Genomic DNA, 14,441 nt, shown 5'->3' on the forward strand with positions numbered 1-14,441 from the left:
TGCAGGCCGGATTTACATAGTGCCGGCTGTTCATTGATTGGTTGGCAATGTACGTTAGTAGCGCCAGCCTCAGGGGATGATGTCACCTTCAGGAGATGCACATAGTCACAGCTGTAACCAAAACAAAGGTCAGCTGATTGAGGGATGGCTAGCCCTCTTCATCTCTTCGCATTTAAAAATTCAGAGGGATCAATGTACAGACAAAGATACCTGATTATGCCAAAACAATACACAATCGGCATATCATAGAGAGGCCCTAGATATTAGTCTGATATAAATACATAATATCACATACTAGTTAATATTAACTATTTAACCAAATTAATAAAAATAATAATTAATTATTAACTCTGTCAATACACAATAGGCGAAAAAAAAGAAGATAATAAAATATCTGTGACAAATACACAATTCACCACTATGATTTTGTGGTGTAACCAGAACCCTCAAAATTAAATAACCAAAAAATGAAATAATTTATAATTTGTATAAATACTCAATATAAAGTACATATGTGCATTAAAAATAATTAATCACAATCTATAATATTAATATTATAGATGGTGTAAGATATTCCAAAAATTAATTCAAAACCCATAAATATGCTAATAAATGTTGAATAATCACACTCATGATGAAGATATATATGTGTATAAATGATGCAAACAGTGTTATAGAAGTGAAAACAAATTAAATGAGGTAAGTATATATCATGAAAAAGGAATAAGAAAAAAAAAATTATATATATGAATATGAAAAGTGATACTTTAGAGTTTATATTTAGAACTGCTAACTAGATCATTATTGTTCTACCGTTACTCCGCTTAATATTTCTAACTCATGTGGAGAATATATGTCTTCTGAGATTTAACTGAATTTAGGGGTGCAGATAGCACATACAGGATCACTTGTGATCACTTTTTATTTGTCTGTTTGTCTGTCTAGCATTTGAAGTTCATTATTTGTAGGTTTCTTTGCCAATTTGATTTTAAGGATATTGAATAAAGATTTATATTTTAATTTCATCAGATTCTCATTAATAGTCAGTGAGTGCCCCATAAAAGGAGTCGCTTTTTACTTTTTCTTGTTTTGATCACAGTTACATTAAGTGCAGACATGGTAACTACAGTCACAAGAACTGGAGAGACTGTTGGGAGTTGTATCCATAATCAACTCACTCAGAAGAGATAAGATTTGCAGTCTGGTCATCAAATATAACTCTTCTTCTTAATGTATTACATTACATTAAATATTTTATTTTGAGAATAGGCATCAATAATTCTTAGTCATTCAAACTTTTTTAGAATAAAATGACCACAGTAATAGGAATAGAATCTGAGCAGGGGTGGATCGATCATAAGATTCACCAGGAAGATTCCCTGTCAGCCATAGGGACTGTTGGGCCACCAGTTGGCAGGGATAATTTTTTTCTTGTGTGGCAGTCTCAGATAAAGGTGCACTGTGCACTGCCTCTGTGATTGGACCTTAGCTGCCTGGCACTAGGACCCATTAGCTCTCCATATACTCCAATTTGTGCCTTCTGCATATGTGCAGCACCCACACTGTTTATTCCCTCTCCATCCACTGTCCTGAGTATAAAGACTCACTCAGCAGGATGCTGGAGAATGGGTATGCACTTAGGGTTAGGCACCCCCCTGGGAGGGTTATGGTTTGGCTAGTGGGAGGGAGGGTTAGGGTTAGGCACCTGTGGGGGGGATTTAGGGTTAGGGACTCCCCCAGGGGACTTAGTTTTAGGCAGCGGGGTAGGGGGGTTAGGGTTAGGCACTTAGAGTTGGGATTAGGGTTAGGCACAGGGGGGAGGTTAGTGTTAGCACCCCTAAGGAGGGTTAGGGTTAGGGGGGTTAGGTTAGATTAGTAGATACTTACCTTACCACGAACAGGATTTCCACCGCTGTCGGGCTTCTGCTGCAAGGCTCTGCTGTTTTGTCAGGCTACCGCTGCTGGGATTTGAACTCCCAGCCATGCGGCAGCTGGGATATCATACCGATTCCCTCACCACCTACCCCCAGCCATGGATATTGCATCCACCTCACCTTTATTAGGTAAGTTGTTTTTTGTTCTGACTATGAAATGCTGCATCCCATGCATGTCCCTTTACAGTAACTCCCCACATATACAGCATCCCATATGCTTGATACTCCACCCTGTGCACCCTATGACAGAACTGCCTAACCCTGTTACTGCTTGACTCATCTCTCATTAATACTTGCATATTTTTGAGGCAGCTTGCTTGCCTCCCCTCCCCCTGGTGATGATGATTATGCACACTACTTGCCCCTGCCACTCAACCTTGTAGAATTTTGATTGGGATGTATATAAATTTCTAAGCAAGGGATTTTGATGTCATGGCTGCTCATTGTATGTCCAGGGCTGAGCTGGCTACAGGGTCCCACTCCCCATGAGGGGAGACCATAGAGGACCTGGGTACTCCCAGCTAGGGTGTATCATGGTGAAATTCCCCCACTGAGTTCAGGATACAAGAAGAAATGGAGCCAAAGAATGCATGCCACTATACACTACCATAGAGTGCACAGTGCTGCTGGTCAATTACTTGAAGACTCAGGGCAGAATGACTGGTACAGCACAGCAGTCTCTTTGGTAGTGCATTTCTGGGCTCCATGGTCATACCACATTGCAGCCTTTCCCTGTGTCCAGCTCATGTCTCCTACACAGTGATGTTTTGCAGGTTACATGCTTCCCTCTTCCCAGGGACTCTGAAAACACCTCTCCCACACAAACATACTTATCCACTGAACCCAAAACATCCCCTGTCCTCCCATATCCTGAGACCCAGGAGCCACTACCTGTCCCCCCACATCCATAGACTATCTATGACCCTGCAGGCACCACCTGTCTCTTCACACATTAAGAGACATCTCTGTCCCTTCAAATTCAGGGGCCTAGCAGACACCCAATGTCCTACCTACAGCCAGAGATCATGTATGCATCCCCACAACTAGAGACCCTACAGACAATACCTGTATGCCCACATCCAGAATATATGTCTCCACCTAAATCCAGAAAATATCACTGTCCCTAACCTGTGACCCACTGTCACTCCAAATCCAGAAACCTGTTTCCACACATCCACACAGGTGACCCCACTTGACTGACTTAATGTAAGTGGTGATCAAGAGCAGAGTAATGTATCTGACCAAACAAAACTGGCTTCTGTGTGCCTTTGCTCACCAACATCTTTTTGTTTCCATGACAAAGGTAACTTATTTATTTATTACTTATTAACAGTTTATTTTATAGTGCAGCATATTCCATTGCACTTTACAATTGGAAACATTAATAGAACATAACTGGGTAATAACAGACAGATATATAGGTAGGAAGGCCCTGCTTGTAAGCTTACAATCTATAGGGAAATATGCATTGATACACAAGGATATGTGCTATATATTGCATTTTAGTCCAGCCAGAATGCAGAGTTTCTTTGTGGGCTGCATGATCCAGTCACACAGGAATGTTAGCCAAATGTCAGGAGGATGTAAAAATACAATGTTTGAGGTTATGTGTGTACTGTGAAAGGGGATGTACTTATATATGGAAGCTATAAAGGTTAAGTGGGCGGTTCTGGAATCTGATAAGTTTGCTTGAAGAGGTGAGTTTTCAGGGAACACTTGAAGGTTTTGAGACTAGAGGAAAGTATATTGTGTGTGGTAAGGCATTCCAAAGAGTGGGTGCAGCCACAAAATGTCCTGTAACCATGAATGTGAGCAAGTAATGCATAGGGATGAGAGGCGCATATCTTGTGCTGAGCAGAGAGGTCAGGTTGGGAGATATTTTGAGATGAGTAAAGAAATGTATGTTGGTGTGGTTTGTTTAATAGCTTTATGTGTAATTAAAAGTATTTTGTGTTAAACACGGTAGAAAACCGGCAAACAATGGAGGGACTGACAGAATGGAGCAGCAGACGATGAATGTTTGGCAAGGAAAATTAGCCTCGCAGCCGCATTCATAATGGATTGTAATGGCTAGAGCCTGTTTTTGGGAAAACAAGTGAGGAGACTATTGCAATAGTCAATGTGGGAATTAATAAGTGTATGGATTAGAGTTTTTGCAGTGTTCTGTGTTATATATGGTCACATTTTGGATATGTTTTTAGATGTATGTAACATGAATTTGAGACAGAGTGAACGTGGAGAACAAATGACAGTTAAGAGTCAAGGACGACACCTAGGTAGTGAGCTTGTGGGGCAGGGGGATTGTTGAATTATCAACAGTGATAGAGAGGTCAGTTTGGTTACTGTTATTGGCCAGTGAAAATATAATGAATTCTGTTTTATAAATATTAAGTTTGAGGTAGTGAGATGACATCTAAAATGAAATGGCAGAAAGACATTCAGTGACAAGGACCAATACAGATGGTGACAATTCTGGGAAAAATAGGTAGATTTGAGTATCATCCACATACACATGGTACTGAAATCCAAAAGAGCTGATAAGTTTGCCAAGAGAGGTGGTATAGATTGAGAATAGCAGAGGACCTAAGACTGAGCCTTGTGGTACTCCAACTGAAAAAGGTAGCAAGGAGGAGGCAGAATCAGAAAAACAAACAGTGAAAGAGCGATTAGATAGGTAGGATTAGAACCAAGAAAAAACTGTATGCTAAAGATCTAAGGATTATAGTGTTTGCATGAGAAAAGTGTGGTCAACAGTGTCAAAAGCAGCAGAGAGATCTAGAAGATTTAGAAGTGAATAATGGCCTTTAGCCTTGGCAGTGACCAGGTCATTTACTCCCTTAATCAGTGCTGACTCTGTGGAGTGTTTGGAATGAAGGTGGACTGAAGTGGGTCCAATAAGTTGTGTGAGTTAGGAAAGTGTGTGAGGCAGGTGTAGGCAAGTCTCTCAAGTAGCTTGGAAGGGCATGGGAGCTGGGAGATGGGATGGTAATTTGCGAAAGTGTCAGAATTAACTTTTTTCAGAATGGGAGTAATCACTGCATGCTTGAACAGCGATGGAAAGATGCCAGTACAGAGATAAATTACAGATTTTAGTTAGGGTTGAGATGAGCAGAGGAGACAGAGCTTTTCTGATTTGTGATAGTATATGATCAAAAGGAGATGTAGTCTAGTAGAAGGATAAGAGGAGTGTAGATACTTCATCTTCATTTGTGGGGTTAAATGAAGAGAATGTACCAGAGAGTTAAGGTAGAGAATTGAGGTGGTCACAAGCTGATGAAGAGCATACCATTTAATTTCAGATCTTATAAATCTTGTAATAGAAATAGGAAGCAAGATCTTGTGCACAGATAGTAGCAGGTGGGTTCGGTGAGGGAGGGGAAAGAAGCAGTTTAAATGTATTAAAAAATTGCTTGGGGTTAGAGTCTTGAGCAGAGATTAGTATCTCAAGGGAAAATTGGCACAAGCACAGTAAGACTGATAGTAAAACTGTGAATATTTTATTAATGGGAACCAGTGCTCGAAGTGGTAATTTAGAGGTGGGGGTATGGAGATTGAATCTCCCCCCCATGGGCCCATGCTGCCATATCATCCCATTGTACTTCTAACCCCCCCAAGCCCACCATCACACTTCTCCCTGCCTGCTCCCCTCTCTCACACCCTGCCCTTACTGATTCCCTCTCTCTTTCACCCCCTATAATGGTTAGCCTGCCTCCCTCTGTCTGCCCCTCTCTCTATTCCCTCTCTCACACCCTCCCCTAATTCTCTCTTACCTGCGCTGCTGGAGTGGAGCCACCGGCATCCTCGGGTCTTCACTGCAGTTTATCTGGCGCCGCTGTGAGCCAATGAGAAGCTGCATTTGGCAACTTCTCATTGGCTGGCGGCTGCGAGCCCTGCGATTGGATGGCGGCCGTGAGTCCCGTGATTGGCTGGCGGCTGCAAGCCTCGTGATTGGCTGGCAGCTGCCCGGTGAGTGGTGCTGACAGTGCAGCAGGGACCAGGTACTTTGTCCTGGCTACATGTCAGTGCCTCCACTGCCCTGATAGAGATGTGTTTTTGTGGGACACATCTCTATACATTGCCGCTGCTGTTCCAGTGCTGGGATCCCATACTGGATCCCAGCGCTGGTGCATTCACTTCTGCATCTAAAATGAAGTGGGGCCTGGAAGTGGCGGTATGTCATAATGCCGTATACCACCCCACTTCGACCACTGATGGGAACTATATGTTAGGTAGGAAAAGTAAAGACCCAGAACATGAGATATCTAAATGTCACTATTACTAGTCATCTGCAATGATAATACAGCATAAAGTTGAAAATTTAGGCAAAATACAAGTAACATAATATTATTGCTACCACCTTGCAAAGATGTTTAAATGTTCCACACTAGATTCTGCATTAAATAACTCTGCATATTACTAATGATTTTGGATGTTTATATAGATGTTCTAAAACTGTACATATGTTACAATTCTTCATTCATACACAGTGTAAACATTTATATATCGAGTTAACTAGTTGTCATTGAAACCTAATATTTACTCTCAAGGGAAAATTGGCACAAGCACAGTAAGACTGGGAGTAAAAGGAATCCCGCTCACAAATTGGGGACATCCAGCTGTCAAAAGCAAGGTTGGGGACTTATGATTATATTTACATACATCGTATGGACTGCAATATGTTTTGTAATGGTGCTGCACTTCTGTTTGTCTATTTACTGGATATTTTGTGGTTGTGTTTAGTCTCAGTGGGGAATGTTACTTGAAATGTGGAGATTTGGGGTTTGTCACAGCAACTTAAAGGTCTGCAAGTGTAGATAACATTAGACTTTTAAGCATAATGGGGCAATTCTATTATTTTATTGGGCATCTTAACTAGTGGAGCAATTCAATTGTTGCTCAGTTCAGGCGCACATAGCCATTGGTAGACACATTTTTGCTCACAGCCTGCTGATGTGTGATCTGAAATGTAAGAGAAGTTGGTACTTTTGGCACCAAAATGGGAGTTTTGATACCCAAAGCAGCACTTTAGATGGGTTTAATTGCTTTGCGCCCATAAGTTAAGACATCCAATAAAATAATGAAATCACCCCATTAAATCCTACAGCTTCCACACAGATGTAGTGATGTGCTAATCCTGCCTAATTTGATGTTGGCTCAATCTACCGTTGATTTGGTGCCACCCACGTGAGGCAGATTTTTTTTACCAGGGACACTTTTAGTTCCCAATTCACCCTTGATTTTGAGACACGTAGAATTATGTAACCCAGAACCAATGTTCATTACAATTGTAAGAATACATTCTGGAAAAAAAAATTTAATGAACTTCTGTAATTGTGTGATCATTCCTTTCACATTTATGAGTAACTGATTGGATAGATGTGTGTATTAGAGTCCTTCATTAGATGCTAACATGTTACTTTATGTATTTTTTAGCTTTACTTATTAAATATGACAGAACTAGGTAAAATAAACTGTGAATATTTATTACTGTGAATATTTATTACTGGGAACTATATGTTAGGTAGGAAAAGTAAAGACTCTGTACATGTGAGATCTAAATGTCACTATTACTAGTCATCTGCAATGATAATACAGCATAAAAAGTTGTTGAAAATTTAGGTAAAATACCATTAACATAATATTATTGCTACCAACTTGCAAAGATGTTTAAATGTTCCATACTAGATTCTGCATTAAATAAGTAATGTATATGATTAATGATTTTGGTTGTTTATATAGATGTTCTAAAACTGTACATATTTACAATTCTTCATTCATACACAGTGTAAACATTTATATGTTGAGTTAACTAGTTGTCATTGAAACCTAATATTTAATCTCATATAATAACACCTACTATAAATGTGTATTGTTATGGTTCAGTTAAACTATAATTGTATGTTGATGTGAGGACAAATACATTTTTTATGAAAAAATAACAAATAATTCTTAATGTTCAACTGAAAAGTTATTCAATTTACTTGTATATAAATTTACAATCTTTTTTTAAATAGTATATGTTATATTTATTTATAGGATGAATAAGATTGTTTATACCTATTTGATACTTTACCTTTGGTGTTTCAACTTTGAAGGGAAGTCTTATAGCAGGATACATAATTTCTTATATTTACCTCTCCCTATGACCTCTATAAGAAACCCATTTTAATAATAGGATAGTTCCCAATCCATTATAGATGCCATATACTACATTAGACAGTTGTGAGTGATCACATTTAATAAAATTTTTATTCACTCCCTCATTTCTGTGAGTTTATAGTGTATGTTGTTATATTAAAGGATATTGATACTGGTCATCAGTTTTTTATGTAATTCAGAAAAAGGGTTATATTTTAGTAAGTGAGAATTAATTATACATTGCAACTCAAAATCGTGCCCCAATAAGGAGTCTTTTTTTTCCACATGACTTATATGACAATAGTACTCTATAACATTTGGGAGCATCATCAACCTTGAATTGAACTTCGATCTCCAGTGGGACAGGAGTAATTATATGTCATTGGCACATTGCACTAATACGAAATTACCTAAAATTCGAGAGTGAAATCTTCTCCCATTTTTGCTACATGGCTGCATTATTTGGGCCAGATTGTCAGCTACATAGGACCCCTTAATTATTTCCCATGACATCATCTTCTAAAATATAGAAAAATATACAAACTTATTTACTAGTCAAAAAATATTTTATTTCCACATTAAAAAACAGATTTATTAAGAACAGTTTTTAGTCAACATAAAGTGTTGCTAATTAATAATTTTTTCTCTCTAAGATGGATCACTGTGTTATACTGTATGTCATAATTAGTTATGTGTTTTTTATCACTGTATTTTAGTTTTAAATAGTTTAATGTTCTGCATCTTTCTTATAAGCCTGGTACAAAGTATTCTCTCTTTGGAATTATATTTATTTAACATTATGATCTGCTGTAACCCATAACATCCAGATATCAGCTATTAGCTGTCTAGAGTCAACAAACTAACATCTTGAAATCTGGTTGGTTGCTATAGGATACACGTCACCAGTGACTTATTTGCACCATTTTACAATATTGTGCAGAGTACTCATTATAGATAGGTATGAGAAAAATATATAGAAGGTATGAGATAGATCAGAGAGTAGACATGTAAGACCATACAGGTCAGTATGACTGAGCACCCTCCATTTGTTACATTAGTGAGTGTGCAGGATTTGTTATATATATATATATATATATATATATATATATATATAAACTCATGAATATTAGACAGACTGCACACACTCCAAGATATAATATAGGAGTGCCAAACACATATAAAATGTTGTAATATAATCGAAGATTCAGCACATCCACAAACTTCATATGCAAAAATATATATATAATGTTGTTTAATTACAAATAGCTTCTAACTCGAATCATTGAAATTTAAATTATCTTTGGCTATCTGCTTTGAGCTTAGTGTTTGTGGTTATTACTATTATTATTACTATTAAAAGCTAGTGCCAATTAAACATCAGTTAAATAAATACCATACACGGGTATGAAAAAATTATATAGGGAGTAATATTTAACACCTTATCAATCAGATCAAGATAAATAAAAAAACATCTCATAAATTAAAAATTGACTGTAGAAAAATTTGCATAAGGAAAATCAATAACTAGGAACGCGAGGGCACTCCTCCTGAGTGGAAGATTTTGAACACTGTTTATATCTATTTGCACAATTATTATTTTAATATTTCACTGTTATTTGGAGAATTATTTTAAAAGCCAATACAAATAAAGTTATGTTTTATTCTAAACACATCAATACATTCGACAGATATATCACAATTGTATGTTAATAGGGGATTCTTGCACTAAGGAAGCAAACCCCTTTTCTTTTTCACTTTTGTTTAGAAGTAAGGTATTTTTATCTGTTGGCTTCCTATATATTTTGGTTTCAAATAGGGTTATACCACGCCAGGTCATATATTATCCTGATGATGGTGTTGGTAACACACCAAAACAGCTGTTGAGCTTACCTGAAACTCTATGAGGGAATAGGGATTATACAGTATATATATATACTGTGTATGTGTGAAACTCTATGAGGGAATAGGGATTTTATATGTATATCTACTGTATATATATATATATATATATATATATATATATACATATACTGTGTATGTATATATATATATATATATATATATATATATATATATATATGTATAATGTATAAGTGATAAAACATTATAGCAATTCCAAGGGAGAATATCTTGCTATGTTACACTTATGGTCCCAAATTTTAGTAATACTGTATCTCTACAGAAAGTTTATTCATAAGATTATGAACATATTAATACTTATTAGTACATATTATTAGTGCATATCAGACTCATAGAATTTGGGTGACAAACTATAAATTTGTACATTTATTATGTATTTACATTAGTTTTCATAATGCTACATAATTTTGAAAGTACTCTATGACCAAAAAGATAAAGTTGAATCATAAAATTAATATTGTAAAAATTGGATATTTTATTTTATTTTGGCCACACAATATTTAAAATTAGTAACTGGAAAACATAGAATTCAAAGTTTATAGCAAAATATCCTTTTAAATATACTATAATACTATATACATTTTATATAATTACTTTAAATTACATTGCATTTGAAATTACTTTAAATATATTTATATTATATTGTAATACTATATAACTATTGTTAGTGTAAAACATTTGAAGTATTGACATTATCTACAATTATATTTAGAAATATGTGTGTATGGATCAGTATTTTCTTATGTATAATTACATAATATAATTACCTTACTCTGGATAGTATTCCTCTTGTCACATCCTTCCAGCTCTTCAAACAGACACAACCAGCAACTACACATTTAGCTATCAGTAGCCTGATAAGCCAATTTATAGTAATTAATTCCCCATCTCTCTCTAGTAGTAAGAACTACTAGATGGATGACTAAAGTGAATATTAACACTAATACTTGATATTTAAAAGAGGGTCTTATTAGGGTCTTTCCATTCAACATAGTAGCTTCTCAAGCCTAGCTCTTTGTCATGTAAATGAGGTGTACATATTCTTATAATCACCTACTACAAATGAAAATTCTAATTACACTTTAGTAGGAGGTAACACCTTTCATTCTAATTAGATCACAACAACTTCTGGCATCCTATTATGTCACAAAGAGGCCCTTTTTAGGAGTCACCTATTGAATGCGCAGAGATTCAGCAGAAAGATCTGTTCTACATATGTTTTGGAATTTCTCAATGATTCCTAGCTAAACTTTAATTTAAATAAATATATACTGGAGAGGTCAGTATTGTTATTGTGAATTTCTCCTTTACTGACTGATCTAATTAATCTCCTTTGTACTCTTGTTTTGTATGTCCTAACCTCTGGTACTTTTTGGGGGCATGTGAAGATTGTATTCTAGATAGACAAGTGTCAATTGTCTTAAAATATAAGGGTATAAAGTAGTTATTTAAATTAATATATATGCAATGGTAATTATTTTTATTAGACAAAACTATGTACTGAGTGTAGTTAGTTTTTTTGATGTACAGTTATTTGTGAAATAATCGTATTAGTTCTCCTATATATTGTTTCAAGAAGCACATATATATTGAAACAGTCACCTTTTCTGACATTCATGAAGTTTTAAAAATAAAAGTATGATTATAACATGTGTAATGAGTTTGCAATATTGTTGTATTTGTTTTAAAAAAAATTGTCATGTGACATTGTTTTAAAATGTTGTATAACATTACTATTATATGATATTATTGTAGCAATTGTTTGTAATTAAGGTGCACATTTGTCACACATGTGTATAACTAATTTGAATTAGTGCTGCTGTATACAGTAAGGTTAGATCAGCAGAGCTAGGACACACCTACTGATGAAGTTCTGTGTGATGAAACTTGTTTGGGGTGGCAGCAGTTGGACACTTGCTGTATTCATCACTCACTCCAAGTGAGCTATCACCAAGGCTGGAGCTTTGGTTTATGATGTGTCTGAATGTCCATGAAAGAGTCAGCTATAAGCAGATAATTCTCCATTTAAGGACTCGATATTGACGCAAAACAGTTCCAGCAGTGACGAGATTCAGTGGTTATCCAGTGATGTTACACGCTGTTGTTTTAACTGAGATGTACATGATGTTATGCATTTATTTATATAAAGATTGATTTGATTCTACAATGTGGGCTCCTTTCATCTTCTTCCTAGATTATAGATATATATATATATATATATATATATATAAACTTGAATGAAAATGTTTTTAATGATCTTAAAGACATTGGAAAATAAGTGCGCAATATGAATTCCTTAGCCATGTGTAAACAGGGAAGTTTATGCAAAAGAATGAAATTGTATTTTAAATGACAGTATTAATGAAAAACATTATTTGTGTAAAACAAGTATATCATATTGTAGAAGTCAATATTATGTCAAGAACAGATCAATTTAGGACAGATAATGGGTAGTCATTATTATTTTCAGAAATGTAGGTTATATAATCTGTAAAATCGCAACAATTTTGAAAGTTGCATCAAGTGCAGCAGCAAACACCATTCAGCACTATGCTGTAACAGGCTCATATGAGGATCCCCATAGCAAAGAAAATTATAAATTAAATAATAATAATAATAATAATAATAATAAAAAATAACCTGAGAAATCACAAAGTAACAGCACCTCAAAAAAATAATAATTTATATTACAGCAGATGTGTAATAAAGGCAGTGGAGGGACCTGGCTCTCTCTCCTTCCCCCCTTTATTATTTATAACTATACTTGAATAATGTAGTATATTCTCCTTTCATGACTGTTCTCCATGCACATTCCAAGTTAGTTACTAAAATAGTTTCAAGATGTGGTTTTAAGTTGTACCATCCAATATATCTTTATATACTCCCCATTTATTATTAAAAGGTGAAGGAGGAACCATCCAAGATTTCAAAATACTTTCATAGCAATTTTAAAAAATAAAATGAGAAAGGATAAAAAATTCCTTATATCCTGGTCCCTGTTCCCATTTTTCCAAATTACTGTACAACAAAGCATTGCAAGAGGATCACACTTTAAAGGTATGTAAATGACAGCAGAAATTAATAATACTTTATCCAATTTTTTTTAACTTACAGTATTCCCAAAATTGGTGGAAAAAACTTGCCTGATGTTGTTTTCTTTTGAAACATGATCCAGATTCAGTCTCCACAATATATATTTTCTTTTCCTAAAATATATGCGCTCTCTGTAAAGTTTAAAATGCACTTTTTGGAGCTTTGCTGAGTGTACAACCATGGCCAAAAATTTTGAGAATGACACAAGTATTGGTTATCACAAAGTCTGCTGCTTTAGTTTTTATGATGGCATTTTGCATATACTCCAGAATGTCATGAAGAGTGATTAGATGAATTGCAATTATTTGCAAAGTAACTCTTTGCCTTGACAATGAACTTATGCCCTGATTCATAGATGGACGCTCTGCAAGAGCGCTCGCTCTGAATCTGGGCATTTTTTTGTGCGGCCTCCTGGCTGCTCGCATAGCTGTGGGTGACCACCCACAGCTATTGTGAGTGGCTAGGATGATGGTCGCGATGGTAAAGACCATCGAGATCATTGGGCTTGCGATGAGACCCTTGTGGTAGGGTCTCATGGCTGCAAGCCCCAGAGAGCTTCTGGCTCTAATAGAGCCGGAAGCTTTCCCACTGACATCACTGGTGATGTCAGTGGGGCTGCCCACAAATGGCAGGCATTCGCTTGGGAAGGCTGGAAATCACTATGTCATGCTGATTGAGTTAGACTAACAGAATGGAAAATTTAAAAAGAGGGTGGAGCATGAAATCATTGTTATTCCTCTGTTAACCATGGTTACCTGCATGGAAACATTTGGGGTTATCATTTCTTTGCACAAAAAGAGCTTATCAGGCAAGGATATTGCTGCCAGTAAGATTGCCACTAAATCAACCATTTATCAGATCATCAAGAACTTCAAGAAGAAAGTTTCAATAGTTGTGAAGAGGGTGTTAGGGCACCCAAGAACACTCAGCAAGCACCAGGACCATCTCCTAAAGTTGATTCAGCTGTGCGATCGGGGCACCAAGAGTGCAGTGCTAGCTCAGGAATGGCAGCAGGCAGGTGTGAGTGCATCTTCACGGACAGTGAGGCAAATGGCCTGGGGTCAAGAAGGGCAGCAAGAAGCCACTTTTCTCCAGAAATAACATCAGGGACAGACTGATATTCTGCAAAGGGTACAGGGATTGGACTGCTGAATACTGGGGTAAAGTTATTTTCTCTGATGATTCCCCTTTCAGATTGTTTGGGGCATCTGGGAAAATGCTTGTCTGGAGAAGGAAAGGTGAGTGCTACTATCAGTCCTGTGTGATTCAAACAGTAAAGCATCCTGAGACAATTCATGTGTGGGGTTGCATCTCAGTCAAGGGAGTAGGCTCACTCACAATTTTGCCTAAGAACAC

At 36.4% G+C, this 14,441-nt stretch overlaps 1 pseudogene; it reads right to left on the reverse strand.

The window, feature by feature from the left end:
- The window catches only part of LOC148522666 (uncharacterized), a 44,093-nt pseudogene that overhangs the window by 16,343 nt on the left and 13,309 nt on the right, over positions 1-14,441 (reverse strand).

The sequence above is a fragment of the Taudactylus pleione genome, unplaced genomic scaffold (genome assembly GCF_031769625.1).
Source record: "Taudactylus pleione unplaced genomic scaffold, aTauple2 ptg000145l, whole genome shotgun sequence".
Taxonomy (NCBI): domain Eukaryota; kingdom Metazoa; phylum Chordata; class Amphibia; order Anura; family Myobatrachidae; genus Taudactylus; species Taudactylus pleione.